Source organism: Pogona vitticeps, chromosome 5 (genome assembly GCF_051106095.1).
Source record: "Pogona vitticeps strain Pit_001003342236 chromosome 5, PviZW2.1, whole genome shotgun sequence".
Lineage (NCBI taxonomy): Eukaryota > Metazoa > Chordata > Lepidosauria > Squamata > Agamidae > Pogona > Pogona vitticeps.
The window spans coordinates 32,065,290-32,091,227 of record NC_135787.1 but is presented as its reverse complement, the minus strand read 5'-3'; the positions used below and the strand labels follow the sequence as shown (position 1 = coordinate 32,091,227).

At 38.7% G+C, this 25,938-nt stretch overlaps 2 long non-coding RNA genes across 3 annotated transcripts in view; one reads left to right on the top strand and one right to left on the bottom strand.

Annotated features, from left to right (window-relative positions):
• LOC110072855 (uncharacterized) overlaps positions 1 to 24,958 on the bottom strand; it is an 86,701-nt gene extending 61,743 nt beyond the window's left edge. The window contains exons 1-2 of the long non-coding RNA XR_013536919.1: positions 24,944 to 24,958; positions 16,752 to 16,924 (exon numbers count right to left, since the gene is read on the bottom strand). This is a non-coding gene — a long non-coding RNA (uncharacterized LOC110072855). The remainder of the gene's footprint in view (positions 1 to 16,751; positions 16,925 to 24,943) is intronic.
• On the top strand, positions 994 to 16,463 carry LOC144583233 (uncharacterized). Of its 2 annotated transcripts, XR_013536927.1 has the most exons (3): positions 994 to 10,719; positions 12,392 to 12,446; positions 14,564 to 16,463. It is a non-coding gene; the product is annotated as an uncharacterized LOC144583233 (long non-coding RNA). The 2 variants fall into 2 exon arrangements; XR_013536926.1 differs by lacking the exon at positions 994 to 10,719 and having other exon boundaries at positions 10,730 to 12,446.
• Positions 24,959 to 25,938: the final 980 nt, after the last annotated feature.

Genomic DNA, 25,938 nt, shown 5'->3' with positions numbered 1-25,938 from the left:
CATGTCAGTGTCACCCTGCTCACCCAGTCTTTGAGTCCTTGTTTTTACTTTTTCTCTATTTTCCATTTGTCTTAAGAGGCTTATTTCTCAAATTAGGACAACTGTCACATTAAAAAGTACAGCCAAGCTGTACTCATATATCCCCAAGGACAAGAAGACCAGTATAACCACTACTGATAACTACAAGATCTTTATTTTGTCTTGTGTTTCAGTTCTTTGAAGATATTTACCTTCAATACTAGGGAGAGAACTTGTAAGTACAAAGTGGACTCTATTCTGCTGCCTCTTTCACACTGCTTTCTCTTCTCATACAACCTCAGAAACCACCTCACAAGCCCAGTTTATGTATTATGAGGTATAATTGGGTACCTATAGACACCGAAATTGCAGGAACTCTTCTCCTGACTCCCCTCTACAATCCCTCCAGGTTTGGTGAAGAATGTGTTTCAGATGTCCATGTTATACATCTACAAATTGGGTCCCCCCAAGAAAGTGCCCTTTAGCAACTGACTTGGGGAAACCAATTTTCACAAAATTTGGAGGGATTATAGAGGAGCATCAAAGGATGCTTCTCTGTAATTTTGTGTCTCTAGGTGCCTGGGGGGCTGCTATATACCCCAAAGAATCAATGAATCAAAAATCACTTAAAAGTCTTTAATTTGTATTCATTAGGGACATTGATTCATATGAATACGAATGGATGAATTATGTTCAGACATTTTTTTCCATCTCTGCTTGGAAGAGCCTCGTGGCGCAGTGGTTAAAACGCTGTACTGCAGCTAAAACTGTGCTCACGACCTGGGGTTCAAATCCCAGGTAGCCGGCTCAAGGTTGACTCAGCCTTCCATCCTTCCGAGGTCGGTAAAATGAGTACCCAGCTCGCTGGAGAGGCAATGTGTAGCCTGTATAATGAAATTGTAAACCGCCCGGAGAGTGCTTGTAGCACAATGGGGCGGTATATAAGTCCAAAAATAAATAAATAAAATAAATAAAATGTCTGATCAGTATGGGACAGAATATATCTGAATAATGCTAAGTATGCTCTCTGGTTAATTTCTTTCCACTCCAACAACAGGATTCCCTCAGAAAAGCATGCTTAAGCAACAAGACTTACAATTTAAGCAAAAAGCAAAGCAAAGCATGCTGCTTATATACCACCCCATAGCACTTCAAGCACTCTCTGGGTGGTTTAGAAATTAGTTATGCAGGCTACACATCCCCCCCCCCCCAGCGAGCTGGGTACTCATTTTCCGACCCCGGAAGGACAGAAGGTTGAGTCAACCTTGAGCCGGCTACCTGGGATTGAACCCCAGGTCGTGAGCACAGTTTTAGCTGCAGTACAGCAGTTTAACCACTGCGCCACGAGCCCCTGTATACCTTCCAATTATCAAGGACAGAGCAAAGCATGCTAAATGCAAGATGCAGATATGAGACAAGATAAATAATGTAACACAGAGATATCTTTCTGCACTTGAAGGAAGAATTCTAAATATTGTGCTAAATGTCTAGTTTGAATCCCACACTACATTAGTAGAATATGTACTTCAAATCAGAAATGAATACTCTCAAGCTGCCAACAAGGGTGACAGGATTCAGACATGTTGCTGTAAATGAAAACAAAGAAAGCTGAATGAAAATATTATAGAGGCAAGATGGTATCAATGCATTTTTTTTGAAAGATACAACAATAGGAATGAGGAAATTGTACAATAGGTCTCACACTGCCATACGAACATATGAATGAGGTCTTAAGAAAGTATACTCAAGAGACAGAAAGTTGGAAGGCAAGAGTACTTGTGCTTCCTCAGTTTTATTGCAGAATAAAGTCAACTTTAGCCTGAAAAACCTACAACAACCAAAGTCAATTTTGTTTGCTGCTGTTACCTTGTATCTTCACCCAGCAACTGAATACATTGTTGCTTTGTGCCATCATCACTTCCCATTTATGGCAACCCTAATATGATTTTTGAGACATAAGAGAAATTCAAAAAGTGGTTTGTCATTGCCACTACCCAGTAATTCTACCTAAAATGCTGCACCATTGGTTGCCTTTAGCCAGGATTGGTTCAGCCGATTTAATTCTCAGCTTCATAGATAAAAAGCAAATATTTGTTCTTGAGGGGGGGAAAAACATTCAAAATCCACAGCTGGGCAATACCTTCAAGACCAAGCAAAACGTCATAAATGTGCAGACAGGGTTTGTATTCTCCACAACTCTTCATTTGATTGGATGTTGAAGGAATCGAAAAAACTTGAAAGTTTGCTCATTATTTTGTGACATTATGCTTGGCCCCCAATAAAAATACTGCCCAGCCATAGATTCTGAAATCTCAATTTAGGAGATATACTGTGTCAAGACTTGGGGACTTCAGATGAGGACTAAATATGGAACAAAGATTAGTATGAAATTCCTTGCTAATACTAAAATACCACCAATTCTGTCAAGGCATTGAATGCTTGGTTGCTCATCTAGGTTGTGTTCTCGCAGATGGACTGTGAGGTAGATTTTCTCATTAATTTGGCTTGTTTGTAGTCACACAAGGACCCATATTTCAGCAGAGATACCCACCCTCCAATTAACAGGCACGGTTCTCTGAAATATATATCCTCCTGTTATGGTGCTGTTTATTGAGGGTGGATTCCACTTTTTCCCAGTTATAGTCTCACTGAGCTTATTTTAATTCATATGGAAAATAGCAGTAAATTCTGAAGCACAGTTAACGGTAACTCTTTTTGGGTGGTAAAGAAATATGCAGATCCATGTTTTGCAGAGATGTTTCTACCCCAAAATTTGGAAAGAGGCCAGGTGGATGAAGATTAAGTTGCCAGAGTACTGTGGTGTCTGTGAATGTGAAAGAAGATATACGCACCATTCAACTAGTAATTAGCCTTATTAACCATTTGAAGTGAGTTCATGCACTGTAGTATTCGCACTGGAAACTGCAATTAGCTCTTGACAACATGAATGTGTGAAACTGCTTTCACTGCCTCTAGCAAGATCCGTCTTCATAAATCATCACTGTTACTTACCACACAATGCAGTTGCTCAATGTATGAGGCCAAACTGCAAAGTAATAAGATCATCTTTTCGGTTGTCACTTGCCATGTTAACAGCTAACACTGGTGAAACCTACCTGGAGACCATATGAAATAATATGTTGTAGTTAAATTAGAAGATTTCCTCTGCCCCCTTCAGGCAAACAATACAATTTAAAAATAAACAGTACCTATGTCTCTGAGAAGAGAAGACTCCTTGGAAAAGACCTTGATGTTAGGAAAGTGTGAGGGCAAGAGGAGAAAGGGACGACAGAGGATGAGATGGTTGGACAGTGTCATCAAAGCAACCAACATGAATTTGACCCAACTCTGGGAGGCAGTGGAAGATAGGAGGGCCTGGCGTGCTCTGGTCCATGGGGTCACGAAGAGTTGGACACAACTAAACAATTAAATGACAATGATGTCTCTTTAGAGTCACGTATTTGTTAATATTTACAAACCTCTCCTGATATTTGAATTTGAGGAAAAGTATTGTGCAGGTAAGGCTGGATAGCTCAATGAGTTAAAGATTTGATTCTCTGTTGTGCTCTCAAGAGAAGAGCCAACCTGTGCAGCCTTGAGCAAATTGCACAGTCTGAGGGCACTCCCAGAAGAAGGGAATGGCAAACAGTTATGAGTACCCTCTACCAAGAAACGCCTACAAAGGGTTGCAGTAAGCCAGAACTATCTTGATGGCCTATTATTATTCAAAAATACCAGGCACAGTAAATCAAAATTAAAAAACATTGACTGGTATTATGGAACAGATACAAGTTTTAACCAAAAACCTAAGTATCTGTTAAATACTGATGTAGTCCGTATGCTGTCCCTAATACTGCCATTTTTGTAGCTCTGATGATATTATTTCTGAAATCTGCAATTATTGTTATTATTCAAAAATACCAGACACAGTCAATCAAAATTATAAAAACATTGAGTGGTATTATATAACAGAAACAAATTTTAACCAAAATCTAAGTATCTGTTAAATATTCGTGAAGTATGAATGGTGTTCCTAATATTGCCATTTTTGGTAGCTCTGATGGTGTTATTTCTGAGATTTGCAACTGCTTATAGTTCTGTGCGAAATTCCTTGATATTGTTCTCAAAGCCCCAATGACCACGCAGACCACTGAAGTGTGTTTCATCCACAAGTGAGATGTTAGATGTTTCAATTGCCAGTTGGTTTTTCTAATTCTTTATTTTCAGCTCTGGCATTCCCTAGAATTGCAATGTCAATAATCCAGACATTTCTTTGTTCTATTACTGCTATGTCTGGTGTGTTATGTTCAAGGTGTCTTTCTGTTGAATCGCACAAGAATCTGACTTCCTCATTTTCTGATACCTTCTCTACCTGATGTTCCCATGTGTTTTTGGAAGCTGGCAAGTTATATTTTTTGCACAATTATTACCAGTGCAATAATTTTGCCACTCAATTTTGTCTAGTTTTGTAATCTATTTGTGCAGTCTTTGGACATTTGCAGATGAGGTGTTCAAATGCCAGGAAATATGGGTGGCAGCTGAGCTTGCAGTTAATATGCAGCAGCAGATTCATGCAGTAGAAAAAAGCAACATCTCTGTCAGGATTCTTATGAAATGCATCAAGGCTACAATAGTGTGTGTAAGTAATTATTCAAAAGTACAAGACATAGTCTTTGACTGATTTTATATAACAGATACAAGTTTTAACCAAAAACCCATGTATCAGTGAAATATCAGTGTAATACTGTATATATGCTGTTTCAAATACCGTTTATTTTTGCAGTTCTGATGGTGTTATTTCAGAGACCCGCAGCTGATTATATTTTATAAAATTCCATGCCTTTGTTCCCAGTGCCCCAGTGACTATGGGGAACACTGAAATGTGTTTCATCCACAAGCATGTTATTTCTCTTGTCAGGTCTTTTGTAAATTTTTCCTACTTTTCAACGCTGTCTTCAACTCGCATCCCCTGGAATTGCAACATCAGTTATCCAGACATTTTTTCAGTCTCTTATTGTTATGTCTGTATTATGCGCAAGGTGTCTGTTCATTTGAACGCAAAAGTCTCATGAGGTCTTAACTTGGTCATTTCTGACACTTTCTCTATCTGATATTCATTGTTGTTGTTGTTGTTGGTGGTGGTGGTGATAAACGGACCAAAACTAAATGTCTTTTTGAAGCCATATGTAAAATGACTGCTGACACACGGAAAGGAGAGTATAACTGCAATCCTATATACACTTAGGTAGGAGTAAGTCTCAGTGAATGCAATGAAATTTCGAAATATATGCCTGAGGAAATCTCACATTAGTGAAATAGATTCCGCTAGCTTTTAGATTAGCCTCTGGATGCAACTGAAGGCGCTAGTTATCATTTATAGAGCACTAAATCTCCTCAATCAGCCTATTTTAGGGAGCATAGAAGCCCAACTGGTAATTGTGAAATTGAAAAAGAATCTTTTTCCAGATTCCTTCAACCTTATCAAAATATTTCTACAGCACTTCTTGGATATGTTCTTCATTTGGTGCACAGCCAGATTTTAATTGTTTTTACTCAGAAATATACTGTATATCCCTGATTTTCAGTATTCATATCACTGATTTGTTGTTGTTGTTGCTGCTATAATGTTCTAGAGGCAGGTCAAAACATTTCTAAGTAGACTTTCCACACAGCTCTTAAATAATAAGTTATTTAAATGTAAAAGGACAAAACAAAGCCACCATATTATTGGGTTTTAATTGTTTTCAGGTTCTATGCATTAATCTATTTTTCAATTACTTGCAGCTTAATTCAGAGAAAGACACAATAAAATAACTAATAAATAAAACACATTTTATTAGAATTTACATTCATAAATATTTAAGTATTATCTTATTACATGTTGGCTGAAATCCTATGGCTTTGTTGCATATGCAGAAGACAAAAGACATAACATTCTGTCATTCCTAGCTGGCAATCAATAGGTTGCTGCTGGAATTCTTGGGGGTACATACACATGCACCTGCTGGCTTGGTGTGTAGTTGAAAATCCGAGGGGGGACTTATTAACTGCCATTGAACAATGACTACACGTTGCACCCTTTGCCTTCCATGTGCATGACAAAGCAACAGGATTTCAGCTAATCATTGCAATGTGTTATCAGATATTTACAAACTTTGCAGTTCTTGTAGTAAAAAGTAAGAGCTTCTGAATTCAGTGAGTCTTACATACTCTGAAATAAATATGCCCAGGATTGCAAATGTACATGAAGACTGCATCCCCCCAAAAATGCATCTATTGTACAAGTTCAGAAATATCACATCTGTAGGATATGTCCTGGGGTAGCAAGAAAACAGCTGTGAAGAATTAGACTAATGCTATAGCATCGTCACATTTTTGAATTGCTGATAACTATTTCTCATTATTAAAATATGCTTTTCTTTGCACTGAAAGGAAGTGAGCTGAGCAAAGGAAATTAGTCCACATTTAAATCTCCTTTCATGCTAAGTAGCATTCCCCTCCTGTTACTTTATGATTGCTTTATTGTTACTTTGCATCTCCCTTTCTACTCTGCATCATATCTAATCTACAGAGAGCTAGCATTGTTTGCCTGTGCTGATTTCTAGGTAGTCTCCAAGAAGGGTAAATTACATAGCAAAGTCCAGATATATAAAAAAATATATTACAACATAGCTTGTTTCCATTTTTATTTAATCATGACCCATGATTGCTTCAAATGTACCTCCAGAAGAACATCTCTTTACGTAATAACACATGCTTTGCTTTTATACTATATAAAATATTTCAGTTCTCTTCCTACAGATCTGGGTGAGACACCAATTTTCATTTGAGGATTGTATGCCCTCTCTGCTATTTCCACAGTTGTTGCAACTGCCTTATATATATGGAGGAACAGTCTTTATCCATATATGAAAGCTACCAAGCAGGACTTTGCCAATAAACCCAAGTTTGTCAATTTGGTTTGTAACTAAATATTGCAAAATTGTAAGGGAAAAGTGAGAATTAGGAATGAGGGGGAAAAGAGCCTAACTTTTTGCCTTCGCAGTGGAAGGTCTCTTACAGTTCCTTTTCCACCAACTTTCCTCTGTGACATAGCAATCATGCAGCTGAAACTTTGGATAGATGGTTAGAGGAACAAGCAGTGAACAGGTTGAGGAATATTATCCCTCTTCTTTCCATGATGTTTTTCCTTCAGCTCTTGTTCCCTAACCTCATTCCCCCCTTTTTATCAGAGAGTTCTCACTGAGTCCAGTTTTGTACTGTTATCTCCAGTGCTTTGGCTCAAATTGTTACATTTTGTCTGAAAGGGAAGGAAAGGACATCTGGCAGACAGGAAGAAAATGCACTAAAATGTTTTATGCCAAAAGTCTTTCTTGTCACGGACAAAGGAAGGTATCCGACATCTCTGCACCACAAGTGGGCATCCATAGGCAGAATAAAACCCTCAGGACAGCTCACAGAGCCCATGAGTGTCAAGGGAAAAAGGGAAAAAGGACTATTTCAGCATTGCTACCAGCAATGTGGGCAGTAAAGGTCATTAGAGTCATGGCGTGGGTTAACTTTCTCCTATCAAGACTGCTGTGAGGGTCTTACATGTGATCATCAATCCAACTCCTTGAACCCTTTCCCATTCTTGCATGTGGCCGCTAGGAGCAATAGTTCTAGCTTTATTACAGTGGCATAGTACCTCCTGAAACCATTAGTGTTTATTCTTCCTCTGCTCCTGATTTAATAAAAGCAACATTAATCCTATTCATAAGATCTCCTCCATGTATACAAAGCATGTGTGGAGGGGTAGGAGAATCATGGCTGCTGTTTCCATCCCAGTGGCCATATCTCCACTGTCTCCATGCCCAGCTTTCACGCTGAGGGCAAAGAGGAAGCATCTTCAAACATTAACCCCAAATGTCTTGGAATCCTTCACATGAACAGGTTAGCAGATTGCGGAAAAGTCTTTTTATACATAGGCATTTTCTTGTTGTCTTGTTGAACAAATGTATAGCTATTTGCAAACGTATCGCTATTTGTGTGTTGTCTCTGAGGAAAACCTCCTAGCTCTATTGCTCTTCAAGTATTATACAAGAGTACTATGCTATCTGTACTTCAGTTCAAACCAACATCCCCAAGGTTCCTGTGTATTTTGGTAAATGTGTTCATTTCTGGGCCACCTCTGCTAGATAGAAACAGCCCATCCTCTAACAGAGTAGAGTCAGGGTTGGAGTGGGAAACAGCTCCCCACCATTTCAGCTCATCCCCTTCTGCCATTTTTGTTCCAGAAGGGCTTGTTCCCTGAGCACAGAAAAGTTGTGTAGATGTACCGAAAAGCAGGCTCACTCACATGCATGTCTTGAACAAGGTAGGGAACCAAAAGACATTATCATCACTTCTAGAAATCTATTTTAAAAGTGTCTAGGGGGAATTACAAAGTAATATAACAAATGGAAGAAGTAAACAGGGGTGGCCATAGAGAGAGAGAGAGAGTGCAAGGGATACAAAATGCTAAGGCAGTTTGTAAGGCCTACTGACTGCTAAGCCACTGCTCCTGCTCCCTCCTTTGTTATACCTGCCTATGCTGCATTTTCCACTATTCACCTGCGCATTTTATTTTCACTTTTCCTACCACTCCCCATCCATCCATGCCTATATGCCCTGAGTCAGCTGATAGAAAACAGATACGAAAAATAGAGAATGATCATGATAAGCAGCTGTAGCCATAATGATGTCTGCAATTTCGTTGTTCTAATCCTCTTTCCTCAGACAGTTTCTTTCCTCTCTAATAGTCTACCTGACAACGCAGATGATTTTGTTCCACAGTCACAAGAAGCAGCTGAGGGAAAATCTTATGTCCATAAAATCCAAAATGCTGTATATGAAGAATGAATATGTCTGTATGCTGTCACTACTGCTTCTTCAACTGGCACAGCAAAAGCAAACTTTCCATCTCCAACACTGACATCACACCAAACATTTCTCCTAATAGTCCTTGTAAACTCACTTCTAACATCCAATTACTAAACAGAATTTTTTTTATAAACTGCTATGAAATAATACCAGAAGGTAGGATCACAGTCAAATGCTGCATTAACTATACCACTTTCCATCTCTCAGTTAAATTCATGATCAGCCTTACTGACTTGTGGGAAAATATCTGAACTTTCTGTTACTGGATTTGCTATCCATCTGGACCAGGAGTAGGAATTGTGTGCCCTGCCCTAATTCCTCCTAGTCTGATGCTAGCCTTCAAGCTCCCATTGCTGGGAAGGTGGGGGAACCCAATCATAATTGGAAAAAAAGCTTTGCATCTTTTAGGGGGTTCCAAGCAGCCAGTTTAATTTTTTAAAAGGGGGAGGTATAGTTTGCAATACTGGCGGTAGAACCCAGAGCAGGTGCAGTCCTTAAATCTTCAGAAGCTGCCCACCATTGTTCTAGACTAATGGTTCCCAACCTTTTTTCACTTGCATACTCCTTGGCAGCCCGTTTTCACAATTGCACCTTATGTCCATATTAAGGGGTGGGGCCAGGGGGCTGACCACCCTCTTGTCTTCAGGCTGCTTCCTCATCATCTCTGGTAGTGCGCATGAGCGCAACAATGTAGGGGTTAAAATCCATAAAGCATTGTCCAGTGCAAACTGCCTTTGACAGGAAAGGAGCCGGCAGCACAAGCCCCCCAGGGTTAGTGGTGGAGCAAGAACAGATGCTGCCTTGGAGTGAAAGCCGATTGGCTGGGCTCTCACGTGGTTGGTGGGGAGAGAAGCAAGAAACCACTGCTCAGGATATAAATAAGTGACTTATGCTACTGATGTATATGCCTTTTCATACCATTATTGTTTTCCCATCTACCCTGAATACCCCTGGGATATGCATACCTCAGTTTGGGAATCACTGATCAACACGAGAAGAATCAAGGATGTACATCAAAGCATGTGAAGTTTAAGAAAGTAGTCTACACATGGAATTACAGATAATAAGTTGGATGCTTCAGTAGAAACAGAAAAATATTGTTAGAGGTAGGGCCATAAATGGAAGGGCCATGAGTGTGATTCTAGTCCTTTACCCCAGTGGTCCCCAACCTTGGGCCTCCAGGTGTTCTTGGACTACAACTCCCAGAAGCCTTCACCACCACCTCTGCTGGACAGGATTTCTGGGAGTTGAAGTCCAAGGATATCTGGAGGCCCAAGGTTGGGGATCACTGCTTTACCCTACAGAATATGACACTTGGAAGTCACAGAAAAGCTGATTCAGTTAAAGGAGGAGCACTGTACATTTAAAATACAAATTGTTGAATTTCCCCCAAAGTGAGGCCCATTATGTGAATATTTTCTCCATAAACCAGGTGAGGGGATATTAAATATTAATATTATTAAAATCAAAAGGAGTTCATTCAGATGATATCTATACAAGTAATTTTAAAAACTGCCAGAATTAAAGACATCCTTTTCTCAACTTATGCAACTCAAGATGGTTAAAAACAAAACAAAACCCAGCTATGTTATATTTCATGTGATAATTAATACTGATGGAAAGGAAAACAAAGCAGAATGAATGTCATTGAAATGTTTTTGTTTGTGAGGTTTTTGAATTAATACTGCTTACAGATCAGCATAATGAAAATCTTGTGGAGAAGATGTAAAACAATGGGCAGAAGTTATCAAAATTGCATGGACAGGTGTAAAGACAGGCGCCACCCCCTCAAATATTCGGGTGAGTTGCCCCTTGGCCCAGTGCACAATCTTCTCCTAGTCAGGTGTCTTCAAACTTTCAAACCAGGTTGCAGAAGGTACAACTTGTCTTGTTTATGTAAGCTGCATGACAATCAGTTTGAATTTTACCTTTGGACAACTCATGTTTTTACAGCATGATAGGAAAGCTTTACTTTAAGCATGCTAAACAGTGTCTATGCTGCAGAAAACTGTTGCTGCTGCTACAAGATATTCAACTTGAACTAGAAAATATTTTTTCCAATGTATTGGTCACTGAGAAAATGTCTCTTACAAGTAATTTGATTTTTCTTACATGTACATTTTAGCTGAACCAACAAAACTAGCATTAGTGCCAAGTGGTAAAGAAGACAACAGCTGAAAGTTTGAAGGCATTTTGGAGGGAAAAAAAGAAGCTTTTTTTTTTTGCTTATTGTATTTCAAAGTAAGATTTAAAACATAATTGTCTTTTGCTATTGTTCCAAAGAGCTGACCAGGATCTTTCCAATAATTCAAAAAAATGTTCAAGCAATCAGTTGATAAGATAGAATGCCTTCATAATTTATTTCAGGACTAAAGAAGAGAGAATCAGTCTTGCTTGTATATGAAGTGGGAAAGTAGAACTTCAGCTAAAAACAGTAACTACAGTTCTTCACTAGTGTGATGGAGTGTCAACTGATCTCAGTGGCTCACAGATCTGAAGATGTGGTTTCAGTGAATGTCTTTCATGCTAGCATAGACTTCATGCCTTCACAATCAGAGCACCACTTCAATGATGCAAAATAGGTTAGAAAAACACAGGGAGGGGAGAGGTATCGTTAACTTAGTTCTTTTTAGTTCAGTGAGACCAATTTCAAAGTAGCTGAGTGTAGTTTTGGAACCTTACAACAATGAGAGAGTTGCTCTCAGATTATAGTATGTGTGCTTCATGCAAGGGAGCAGTCTAACCTCCGATTTGGGTGGGCAGTCCTCTATTCTGGTTGGAACATAGCTGCACATTAGATTTGCTTTAAGGCAGCAATCCAACCACAAGACAAGCAACATCTGGAATACCATTTGAACTATGTGCTCCTTACTAGTACATAATATTAACATCCCACCTCCAACAAGAGTCCAGACTCAAGATTAAGAGCTAAAACCATTTCCCCCCTCCCCTGACCTGGTCAAGGCCCATAGAAATCAACCGGATTTCAATGTGTCAATTAACAAGCTTCATGCATTATAGTCATCTCACTCTGTGTGATTACTATTAGATTCAATGCAATAAAAATACATGATATCACACTTGGCTCTTATTTTTAACATTCAAGAAAATGACAGTGATCTTCTCTAACCACTGTTGCTGGGTTTGTGCAATAGTCTTGGCTAGAGATGCTTCAGAAAAGCAAACACTGCTGCTTAGCAATAGGAAAAGTTGGTACAGTATTTTTAAAAGGGGGAGTATTTTCTTTTTGCAACATGGACTGATTGCCAGATAAAGAGTAATCATTGTTCAGCTTCCATTGATGCCCATTTTCCTCCCACTCTTTCTTAGAGCAGTGTGTGTAGAACATACATGGCCCAATTAATTAATTTGCCTCTGTCTCAGCCAGTTTCTTTCTTGTTCATATTTTGAGAGGCGCCTGGTTTAGCAATCTTGCAATTTCTATCCTCTTTCTGCCCTTTACAACTTGCAGCCTCAAGGGAATGGAGAGTAGGATGCAGTGAGAGGAAATCAGCCATCAACCTGTGGTAAGGACAGTTAGCTTACGGGTCCCTTCCCCCTTTCTTTTCAGCAAGATGCTGAATGAATCTGTGTGTGAGAGAAGGGCTTGTTACAAAGGAAGGTTTGTGAGCTTCAGCCCTGGATCTCAAGGGGACCAATGGCAATGACTCATGGATTTAGCCATTAGTTGCCACTGGCAGCTTATGCATAATGGCCTAGAGACAAAAGAAAGACCTTCTGAGATCTACAGACATATTTTCACTCTCTAAATCTTCTTCCCCTGTCATGTTTGCAAACACTCTGCATCACCATTGTCATACACTGAATGCAAGGCTTTCTCTTGCATATAAAATGGTAAATGAGGGAGAAATTACCATTTTATAGTTGCTTCCTGTCATATCATGTATAAAGCAGGAAGCAGGGATGGTGAATTTATAGCCCTTCAATGCTTTTGCAAGAAAGAAGCAGACTTTAACTCTGTCAGCATTCCTTGCCTGTCCAGGAAAAGCAGAAATAAGGAGCAGTCCATTCTATCAAAACTTGTTTGACTTTTTAGCACTTAACAATCACCCCCCCCCCCAGAGTTTTCTCTGACAGACTGAAGAAGAAGCCTTATGAATTTCATGGGATTTCCCCATCAGAAATATCAAGCTGACAGAAGTGTGTATCAGGAGTACCCAAGCATTTCTAAAATACTGTGCCATATCTGGCTTGCAAAACTGGGGTGTAATATTCTGCCTCCAAGCCAGTGCTTGTCATCCTTGAGTTCCCAGGTGTTCTTGAACTACAATTCTCAGAAATGCAGGCTGGCATAGTTAGTGGTAAAGGCTTCTGGGAGTTTTAGTCCAAAGACTAAAGGCTGGACTAAGGCTTTGGACTAAGGCTGGGAAACACTCCTCTAAGCAGACGAAAGAATATCCATATGAATGATACAGGCGTGCCAAATATTTCAGCCACCTCATCTTCATACATGCATTGCTCACTAAGGAATGGATTGACCTGCTCAAATCATGGAAGGAAGCAGAAGGCCATGAACATCATTTTCTAACATTCTTGAACATGTCTCTTCAATACATGGGAAAGTAGCAGAGACCCTCTTGTCATTTTGAGCTGGGTGGAACCCTTTTTCAGGTTTAAAAAAAGAAAGGGAAAATATCCAGCATTCTTGTAGGTTAATGCAAGTACTACTGTCCATCTCTCTGGAATATATTACCACATATATATATATGCAGGTCCAAGTATTTTATATCCTTTTCAAAAGTCACTCTTTAGAGTGCTGTATTATGTCACCCAAAATATCTGCAAGGAGAGCCCTTCAGCTGTGGGAAGACCACGGGCCATCTGTCTCAAGATTAAACTAGTCAATCTCCTATTGGCATTTTACAGACAGATGGATTTGTTTTCATTGGGCTTTACAGAAAGTCATTAGCAGACTCAAGGACAGTATTAGAAACTCTTCAATTGCGCTCGTCCTTGATGTGATTCTTGTGAATAACTGCATTTATACATAACATTGGCTTTAAAAAAAATCAAATCTATTCCCACAGTAAAACCACCAGTGATTTTTAAACACACACGTAGTAGCAAATCGCTACTGTTACTTTCCAATGAGATTTGTCCTCAGTGTACGTTTCATATTAGAAGAAACAGAACAAAATAAATGGCTATCTCATCAACCACTGAAAGTACACTAAACATTTCTGTAAAATTTCAGAAATTGTGAAGCGATGGGGAGAGGGACTCTCGGCACTTTTGTGGATTTGTTTCCAGGGGAATGAACATATCTAAAAAATACTGAACCACTTCAAATGTTCATCATCAACTTGATGAAAGAGGAGAGATACCTCTGTTTGTGGAAAGTCACTCTGAATGTGATCCAGAACACTGAAGTGTCAATATTTGCATGAAGAATCTTTATAGATAGAAAAGGGTTTCTTCTTCCGACCATTCTTCACATGAGGAGTGATGGAAGAACTGGTGTAAAATGTGGCTAACACACTTCTCACACATGTTTCCTGCTTATGTCTAGATGCTTAATGAATGCCTGCATATACTGAATGGTGAATATGAATCCGAGTATTGTTATTTTGATCTAATTTGGATAATTATACCTAATTTATTGTTTTATTTCATTTATATACAGTACCATGTTCTTTAAACTTTTCTGACCTTGCAACACAGAGGCTTCTGCAGTTTAACCCACAGTGCCACCACGTCCCTAATGGCATTCCATGTCTTGTCACGCTGGCCACATGACCACGGAAGCCATCTACGGACAAACTGTGGCTCTACAGCTTGGAAACGGGGATGAACACCACCCCCTAGAGTCGGACACAACTGGACTAAATGTCAAGGGGAACCTTTACCTTTACCTTTATCTATTGTATTTGTTGGAAAGAGAACGGAAAAGGGGGTTCTAAACTCCATTATGCGTTATGTCCGGGTAAAAAAAGTTTTATTTGTCTATGTACTGTTTAGCAACTTAGATATGAAAACAAGAACAACACCAAGCCTTCTCCTCTCCAGTCCCAGGACTGCTGCGAAGAGTCAAAAGACCAAGTTCAATCAATATTTCAACATGTCTATATTCACAGATACACACATATAGTCTCTCTCTTGCTCTCTGTACATCTGCCCACTTATTAAATGTGTGTGTGCACGTGTGCATGTGTGTGCGTGCATGCATGTGTACACTTTAGATATATATATGTAAAGTGTAACATTGTCCAAGGAGGGGATTGTAATCCATGCAAGTTCATACTTCAATAAATCTGTTAGTCGTAAAGGTCCTGCAACACTTCTGTTTTTGTACGTTTTGTTTTGTTATAGAAGCAAAAAAGACAGACTGAATTTACTGCCTCCTCCTTGAAGGTGACCATAAATCTCTGTTGCACCATCATCTTCTCAGTTTAACAACATAGAGGTAGTCCCTGCTGTTTTAGCTGCCCCTGAGGCAATGTTCAATTCAACTGAACCAAATGGCCACAGTGCTTCACTAATGTGCTTCTCCTGTTTAATGATCTAGAGGCATTTTACCATCGAGTTAAGGCGGATTAAAGAGAATCCAAAGACTTTTCACTCCTTTCGTTAATTAGTCGCTCACAGATGAAATGATGAAAGGCATCCTGCTGTGTCGGTTCTGGGCATTTCACACTTGAAACATAAATTGGACTGATTATCCTTAGACACTGATTACAATTGCTGCATTTCTTTTCTTTAAAAAAAAAGTCAGGAAGTGCCAAGTGTATTAAGATCCACATTTTGCATTAAGCAGTGACAAGCAAATGGGCAAATAAATCTTCTGTCATATGCCCTTTTGATTTTCCCCAAAATGTATACATTGAAATATGTATCTTGGATGCTTCAAAAATGCTCTTTGTTTCTCAAAGAAAGGAAAAGACTACAATCATGTGATTTCTTCTCTTTTTAAAAATATTTTTATACAATCATATAATTTCTTTAAAAAATAAAAACCTGTATGTATCTACTGAGAAGGAAGGATTTACTCTCACTAAGTAAACAGAGGCAGGATTGCAGGTCCACTCTCCCCAAGGTCAAATAATTTGGAATGTTTGAATAAAATATGACAGCATTCAAGTATAAGGCAGTCAAACGACACACATTTGTAAACTTGAGGAAATGTATTTACATCATTTACAGCTGAAGGGAACATCTAAAGTTACATTAGTGCCGATACAATAAAATAAAACTAATGAATACTGACAAAAGTGAGAGATTAAAGTTGTACATTGAACTAGATCCAGTGTTAGTCCTGCTTACAATACAGCCATCACAACTAACTTAAGTCTGATGGATTTCAATGAGTCTACTTTCTACAGGACTGCCACTAAGTTTGGCCACATGGCAACTGCAGCATGTAATAAACAGATGCTTCAAACTCCATTCAGTGCAATCAGCTCCAAAGGTAATACATCATTTATACACAATCATGCTCATGTTATTGTGACTTTCAGTGAAAATCAAGGATAGAGCTTGGGCCAGATGAAGAGATATATGCAAAAGAAAAGTGAAACAAAGCAAAATAGAGAAAAGGAAGAAACGTCTTATAGGGAAATAAGAAAAGGAGTAACACAGGAACAGCCAAATTAGCCAGAGCTGACCCTCTTGTTATTTCACGTGAGTTGGTCACCTCAGACACTGAAGTGCTGGACTGGCAATGGAGCTGCCATCTTCAACTACTCATCATCCCTGTAGTTAACCACCAAGAGCCCAAGAAGCTTCCATAGAATACCTACTTCATGGATGACTACCAGATAATGCCTGGCTAGGTCATTAGAGTGGAGACATGAGGGGGATGGTTGACACCTCACCTGTAATGCCTTGTCCCCAAATATCTCCTCTGAGATAGCCATGTTCCAGCAGAGAGGTACATAGTTTGAGGTCACACTGTCACTGCCTGCCTTCACTTTCTTTTCCTCAGTCTGCCATAGAAGGTGTGGCACTTCTCTTCCAGTCTTGGTACATGGAAGAACTTCCATCACACCTGCAAGATTAATGATATGTATGTAATTAATGAGTGATATGTATCTTTTTGTTATGTAAATAACAGAAATATTGAAGCCTGAGAATAATTCAATTCTTTCTCCATTGCCAGATTCCTGTTCTATTGCATTTACTACCTTCTTTATTCTTAACATCATGATATTTTTTTACATCTATTTCTTTAAAATAATTTTACCTTTCTCCTCAAAAAGTCCTTTGTCTGCCTGTGGAAAGATAGCAAAGATGGGGTCAGCCTGGCCTCCTGTGGGAGGGAGTTCCAGAGTATGGATGTAGTGCTAGAGAAGGCATTATCCCCACCAAACACACTGGAAGTGATGTTGTGTGTGTGCTAGGGGCAGGTACTGTGTTGTAAAACTGTTCAGGAGTTCCTCTGCCTGGATTCAGTGGCTGTTTAATCATTTGTAAATATGGCCTGGGATAAGCATATTTGAAAGACCACTTCTTCCCTTCTAATCTTGGCTAAGGCTCTATTACACATCCCATCACCACAAGGACAGGTGGAGAAACAGTTTTATTTCTAAGCCACACATCTGAGCCTACTAGAAAGTATTCACTGTTACATTAACCACCACCTCTATTATCCTAAAATCCTTTCTTTCCTACATCAAGGTCTCAAGTAATTACATAACTTAAAGAGGCAATTTGCCCTTGAGAAACAGAACATGAAAAATAAATTAGGTTTCCCTGAGATGAATTGTCCTCCATAAAGTTTTGGCTGCCAGATCTATTTGAAACAATCTTAGAATAGGTACAATATTACAGGAATTTAATGGCATTTCAGAACCAAGCTATCTTAGGAGTCAAGTGATGAAATTGCAGAATAGATGGTGGTAATGAAGAAGGTGAATCAAGTAGAAAACTAAAAGAAATCAAAATTGGTCATGCTTAAACGCCAGTTGAGATATATCATTTTCAGTTGATGTGGGAAATTAGCCTATAAGCTTGTAATCAGACACTTTCTCTGACAGGAATTTAAGATGTCGTGCAGGGCAAAACAACAACAACCCTAAAATATTAAACTGTAGCCCTCCTAGCTTTATATCCACCTCTGCTCAAATAATGGGGATAATTCTAAAGCAGCAGTATTACAATGTCAGCACATGCACAGCAACAATGTTTTTTTATTATTATTTTATGATTAGGAGGTTAAAAAAATCGAACCCCTGAAAGCAATATATCAAACTAGTCAAATCCTGTAGTTATGAATATTGTCCACTGATTGCTAGCAATAGCTCTGCCATAATGCAAAACATATGCCTATTCTAGTCTCAGTCATTCTTGTCACAAAGGCAAAATAAAGGAATTGAAAGGGGAGCATGGCCATGTTCACTGTCCATTTTGCACAAAGCATCAGTATACAAAGATTAACATATAGATGAAGAGTGTTGCCTTCTCCCTTTATCCTGCTTCATCCTGCACCTCATCTGTACATTCTGGTTGCATTTATATGGATTGTTCTTCCTCCCTTTCTCAGCTACACAACTACAGCTACTGAAGGCAGCTTCAATTTGATGTAAGTGCTTCACTGGATCAGATGTCATTGCAATGCAATGCCCAGAATGCATTGCCTTCTTATTGCTGTTGTTGCTGACAATGCTTTTCTATCAGACGTTGGGCATTATCTTGGGTATTTTGACCTTGAAGTTGGCAGTTCCAGACAAAACTGTTGCGTCCCCCAGATTCTTCAGCCAGCTATCTCACTCCTGCTTTTCTTTCCCCATTTATATTACTTTGAATTTCAACTGTACAAAATATACTTTTCATTTCTCATTATGTAAGCAAATTATTTTAAATTTCTGCATTTTGCAATCTCTTTTACAATTTTTTAAAATCTGTATTCATTTACTGCAGTACTTCTTCCTTGATCATCTTCTTGATCTAAGACATAGGATCTTAACCTGTGATCTGCAGACACCCCTATGATGTCCTCACAAGGGATCCACAAAGGCTTGAAAAATGTTATGATCTTTTGCAGTTAAAGCAGAAAGAAAGAAAGAAAGAAAGAAAGAAAGAAAGAAAGAAAGAAAGAAAGAAAGAAAGAAAGAAAGAAAGAAAGAAAGAAAGAAAGAAAGAAAGAAAGAAAGAAAGAAATTTAGAGCAAAATTTCAATTTCTCTTGCTTATTTGTGTAAAATTTGTCTTTTCTAACCTACCACCTCTATTTAAAACAAACAAAAGCAAAAATCAGTTATGAAAATAATTGTTTGATAGCAAACAACTGTTTGAGATTTCTGTACATGGTGAGAACATGCAAGTGAATGACACTGCGTGGCTGAGAGAAAGCATATTCCGAAGCCGCAGGAAGAGAGAGTTGGAGTCAGTTTGATTGAGTGTTTGAATGGACTTCATGATTGTCTTTCTTCTTTGATTTCTGCTAATAAAAGCATTTGGTTATTGTTAGGTAAAGTGACATTTCAATATTATTGCAGTGAATTTTTAACAATACATTTTGGCCGAGCCTCAGAATAGATCACTGGCTGAATTTGAAACATAAAATAACTGATGTTGTTGATGAGGGTGGGTCCTATTCAAAGCAAAATGAAACTTCTTCCAGTTATCTTAAAAAGTGTTGCCATTATAGGAAGAAATATCTGTTGATGACACCCTTCATGAGGAACTTTAAAGAAATAGTCTATGTAGGCTTTTAAATCTTGCATTAAGCCTTGGTGGTCTGTGGCCACAAAAGATATTTAAAGGGGGTCCATGGTAAAAAAAAAAAAGTTAAGAACCACTGATCTAAGACATTCCTAGCAACCTGTCAGAAATCCATATTTCAAATTATTGTTTTTAAAATAGCTGTCAATGTTAAAAACTGCAATTCCACAGACTGCTGTAGAACCGTGAATAAATAGCACTGTATAATTTATATTGTCAAAGCCAATTCTAAGTTTTTATTCCAAATTGCATTCTTCATCATAAGGAAGCTTTTCTAGAGCGTACCTGTTCTGATTTTTATTGTGTAGTTATGATCCCACTGTTCATCTGAACAAATTAACAGTGATTTATATTTGCCAATATGATCCACACTTTCATATTGTATCCCAAAAAGCATTTCTTGTACAGCTTGCTTTTTACTGCTTCCCATGGATGTGGTTTTTTTAAACATTTATTTTTAGACTGTATTCATTATTAACTTCATTGGCTTTATTGAATAACCTTTATTAGTTAAATTAGTAATAGCTAGTAACAGTGTATCACCTCTACATCAAATGTTTTGATAACCTCTTTGCTGGCAAAGATAGAACCACATGAATTTTCTAAATATTTTCTTGGAGTAGAAAATGAAAAATAGCACTGAGAATTTACAACCTCATTTTTTCCCCTCTTCATATCCTCTGTCATCTGATCTTCAAGTTCCAACTTTCTGTTAAAAGCTTTTTGTGGTCAGTAATTACAATAACAATGGTAAAGGTAAAGGTTCCCCTTCACAATTTTTGTCCACTCGTGTTCGACTCTAGGCTCATCCCTGTTTCCAAGTCATAGAGCCAGCGTTTTTGTCCGAAGACAAACTTCCGTGGTCACATGGACTTAGACACGGAACGCTGTTACCTTCCCACCGAGGTGGTCCCTATTGATCTACTTGCATTTGCATGCTTTCGAACCACTAGGTTGGCGGGAGCTGGGACAAGCGACGGGAGCTCACTCCGTCACATGGATTCGATCTTACGACTGCTGGTCTTCTGACCCTGCAGCACAGACTTCTGTGGTTTAGCCCACAGCGCCACCACGTCCCTACAATAACAATGACATATCACCAACTCAATGCTGATTTACAGCAACCCTTTTCAAAGTTTTGTGGTACAAAGTATTCAGAAGAGCACTCCCTTCTCTTGGGGACACTCTGGGGCCATGCAGCTCACCCAAAGCTACCCATGCTGCCTGTTGCCTCAGAAGGCACAGCGGAGAACAAAACTCTCAACCGTTGACTCTACAACCAGGTACCAAACTCACTGAGCTATCAAACCAGCTTTTGTTGTCAATACAGACTGTCAATATTTCTTGATCCAAGATGTTTCCCAACAACCACCAATCTGCCATGTTATCAAAGGCTTTCTCTTAGTCAGTAAAGCAAGCATTCATATCCATGTTCCTGGCATGGCATCTCTCCCAAGTACAAAGAGATGGAAGAGTTCTTCCTTCTCCTAAATCCTCCTTTGCATCCAAACTGCATGTTTCCCATCCTGTTTTCTGCACCTTTTGTAAGTTCTGCCATGTATATCCTTAAGAAAATCTTAAATAAATGTTTCAATATGTTTCTCATTGCAGACACTACAGACTTTGGCGCTTTTTTGAGTAATATAATGAAGTTGATTTCAACTAACTTTCAGACATTTTTCCTGTTCTATAGGTTTGTTTTTTTAAAATTTACTGAAACACGTAAATCATCATCTATTAAATTTAATACTCCTGCAAGAACATTTCATTGCCATCTTTCAAAAAAAAAATGACAGTACACTTATATAAGTGGAACATTATCATATTGTATGAGAGATTGGAAAACTCTTTAAAAACATTGTGTATGATTGTTTTCCACTGTAGGCAGTTAAAAGGAGAAATAGACAGAATTTATATTTTCTTCTGCGGTAGAGAGAGGATTAGCACAGGCCCTTTACTTTGCAGTATTTCTGGCTGCATACTAGGCTATCCTAAGCATTTTGGAGGATAGAACATGCAGGAGAAAAAATTCCATTCTCCAAAACTCTTATTTGTCCTCAAGATGTCTTTCCAGAGTGGGATAGGTATAGCCCTACCTCTCCCTAAACACTCTGTGCAGGTAAGAACACTCAAGAAAGGAGAAAAGCTTTGACCAATAATAAAAAATGGTGGGTAAGTTAAGCTAGTATTTATGTACCATTTGAATTTTTAAAAGTCAAGGAAGGAAGGAAGGAAGGAAGGAAGGAAGGAAGGAAGGAAGGAAGGAAGGAAGGAAGGAAGGAAGGAAGGAAGGAAGGAAAAGGAAAGGAAAGGAAAGGAAAGGAAAGGAAAGGAAAGGAAAGGAAAGGAAAGGAAAGGAAGACAGAGCTCTTATGACAAGGGAGAATTTATTATTATTATTATTATTATTATTATTATTATTATTATTATTATTATTATTATTATTATTATTATTATTATTATTATTATTATTATTATTATTATTTACCACATTTTAGGGACGTGGTGGCGCTGCGGGCTAAACCGCAGAAACCTGTGCTGCAGGGTCAGAAGACCAAGCAGTCGTAAGATCGAATCCACACGACGGAGTGAGCTCCCGTCGCTTGTCCCAGCTTCCACCAACCTAGCGGTTCGAAAGCATGTAAATGCAAGTAGATAAATAGGGACCACCTCGGTGGGAAGGTAACAGCGTTCTGTGTCTAAGTCGCACTGGCCATGTGACTACAGAAGATTGTCTTCAGACAAAACGCTGGCTCTATGACCTGGAAATGGGGATGAGCACCACCCCCTAGAGTCGAACACGACTGGACAAAAATTGTCAAGGGGAACCTTTACGTTTACCTTTACTACATTTCATTACAAATTCATCTAATCAGTACATTCCATGCCAGAACATTTATCTTATCACTTTCTATCTCATGGTTCTAATTCAGTTCTCCACAAAAGAGCATAAATGAGGAAAGTAACTTAAGGACTAGAAGCATGTGCTGATATATAAGCATGTCTATTAGTAACCATAATATACAACCTTGCATTATATTGCAAACATGAAGTATGTATGAAAATTCAAGTGTTAATAAATATGCAAAATTTTGTACTAATTTTTAAAAAATTACAGGCTGAAATGGAAGCAGAAAGAATTGAAATTAAAACCTAAAAAATTAAAAACTCAGCAAAAGTGAACATGCCTGATCTGACCACCCCTAAGATCCTCTTGAAAAACAAATATCTAGGGCTGCAGCATTTGTCTCCATTTCATAATAATTGCTACAACAGAAAATACTTTCTTCTTGTTTTTTTTCCCATCAAGTCACCTTAAAGAAGAAAAAAGGCATAAAACTACCACATATACTCCATAATAGATCATTTCTATAGCACAATCTTACTAAGATTATTTGGTATTTATGGAGGTGGTCATATATCTCTCATTGCTGAATGTTGTTGTTTTGTTGTTTAGTCGTTAAGTCATGTCCGACTCATCATGACCAGAGCACGCCAGGCCCTCCTGTCTTCCACTGCCTCCCGGAGTTGGGTCAAATTCATGTTGGTCACTTTGATGACTCTGTCCAACCATCTCATCCTCTGTCATCCCCTTCTCCTCTTGCCTTCACATTTTCCCAACATCAGGGTCTTTTCCAGGGAGTCTTCTCTTCTCATGAGATGGCCAAAGTATTGGAGCCTCAGCTTCAGGATCTGGTCCATGGGGTCACGAAGAGTCGGACACGACTAAACGACTAAACTACAACAACTTATTTATAAATGTTTCTTTATGTGACTTCCTCAGAAGTGTTTCTTCTTTGGTTTGTAAATGAGTGGTCGTACTCCTTTCCCAATTTTGAACCAATTTTGAACTATTGCTGAATAGAATGATGTAATAATGAAGTTGGAAGCGCTTATAAGGTAATTGGATCCAACTCCCTGCTCAGTGCAGGAATCCAAATCAAAGTATATCTGACAGATGGTTGTCTAATGCCTCTAGAACTGGAGTGCTCACCACCTGCCAAAGCAATTGGTTCCATCGCCATACTACTCTAACAATTAGGAACTTTTTCCCAATATTCAACCAAAAACTGTCCTTCAGTAACTTGACCTCATTATTCCATGTCCTTGCCTCCTAGCAGATATTAGAATAATCAAACTCTCCTAGTACTAGTACATCTTGTCTCCTTGAAATTCTTGTAATTTATTTTTCAAATGTTTTATCTGCCTCTTGCTGTTGAGATGGTCAATAGCAGTCCCCAGCTACTATATTCCTTTTGGGGTTTGCCCCAGTTATATTAATCCATATAGTTCTCAATGGGGCAACCAAGCTCATCCTCCTGTATTTCTGTTCAGGAATATATATTTTTGACACATGCTGTGATTATGAAAGCAGTAATAAGACAAGAAAAAGGAGCAAATTTTACTTTTCTTTCTGTAAGGAAACCCATTCATGGATAGTGAGGGGGGACATTTTGCTGTTCAGAATCCCACAGCAGGCTTCCACATGTGCAAGGTTTGCTGATAGCCATGAAGGCGCCTGCTTCACTCTAACTAGGAGCAAATGGAAAATGAAACCCATACTGTCTATCTATTCTTCAAGATCAAACACATGAGTTAGTTATCTGTCCATTGCCACTTTTACCCCTATTTCAGATTACTTATTGTATGTGTTGACCCTCTAATTCCCAAAAATGTAAAATAAGGAGGAATAAATGAGAAGAGGAATTTAGCTACAGGAGCACAACAGACAGCAAACAATGAACAGAAATTCAAAGCGAGTGCCAGATGCAGTTGAATATCTTTAAGGAGAGACTTTCCTCATTGCTGAGTGATATTGCTTCTCACAATGACAGTAAAGGTGCAGTGTTATGCATGAAAGACCATATGTCCCTTATGAAGATAATCTAAACAGGAAAAAAAATATAGTTTTTCTGGCTAATGCACCCCTGGCTACTTTCCATTTTTCAAAATCATAAAGCCCAATCTTTCTCTGAAAGAATGTGATCAGAAACAAACAGGTTCATCAAAGGAAGACATGATATGGCATCTATACTCTTTGGGGGATTTGCTGCAAGTTGTTTGAAAGGCCATAAGGAAGAGCTGTTGGTTTATTACCAAGCCACCCACTGCAAACATTCTGTTCTGCAGAGAAAGCATTTCTCTATGCCTTCTTTTCTGCAGTCCTTTTCCACTCCCATGAACATCAATTTCATCCACAGCTGGATTTAACATGACACATGTTTCTATTCCCTCCCTACCATATTCCCTTCACACACCCTCTTTCAAATCTCTGATTAGGCTCTAATGCTTCATCTCTGTGTCATTCCCAGGATTTTAGAAGTGAGAATATATGAAGGAATTACCGTAGAAATCTCCCAGGGCTGGAACAGCTGCCTTTTATCCTGGATGAGAAAGAACTGGCCAAAATCTTTGATTCCAGCTGCTTAGGTTTTTGTACTGCTGCACTACATTCCCACTGTTCTAGGGATTTATTAAAACCTTTCCACCATTTAACAGCATATTTACATATCCTGACAAGTACTTCCAGTGCTTTGTGGGGCCCCTTATTCTCATCTGTATAAACATACAAGAAGCCATTTAGAGATGGACAAAGAGAAACAGGGAGTGACACAATTCAAATGAGACACAAAGAGGAATGCATATTAACAAACTTTCTGTTCAGTAACAGAATTTCCTCGGCAGATTTTCAAAGTATGCCCATGTTTATCTTCCAACCACAAAAACAAAGCAAGATTCAGACATGAGGGCAAGCACACACTATGGTAAAACAGACATCTTTTACTTCGTGAAGGTCCACTGTTTTTAAATACACAGAGAAAATATTGTCTAGGCTGACCAAAAGACTTACAGTTAGGGTGCAATCAGATGGCTGCAAAGGTGTACACCTAATCACGGAACAAATATGCTATAGTTATTGAAGAGCTTCAGTGGTGGGAAGCCATGTTTTGATCACACTCATCACTTTGAACTCTTCTCTAACTCAGCCATTCTCAACGGGGGCCATATGGCACATTTTAAGGGTGCCACAGACTAGAAGCAATCCTTCCCTTATAAAGTTTGTTATGCGACTTATATATTCTTGATTCAGCTTATATTTCTTTCATATTGTATTTATAGCTGTGGCCAAAAAGAGACTGAGAATAGCTGCTCTAATTCCCATGAGCCCCAGGTAGCACAGTTAGGAATCAGAGAGTATGTGGACATGCCCCTTCTTGTCTCCTCCAACTTCTGGAAGTTTCCCATTTAGCTTTTTGAAAAAAGTAATGCTGCACATATGTAACACACTTTTTAAAAAACAAAATCAGTTTCTTGGCCCCTCCATGAATACTGAGGAAGT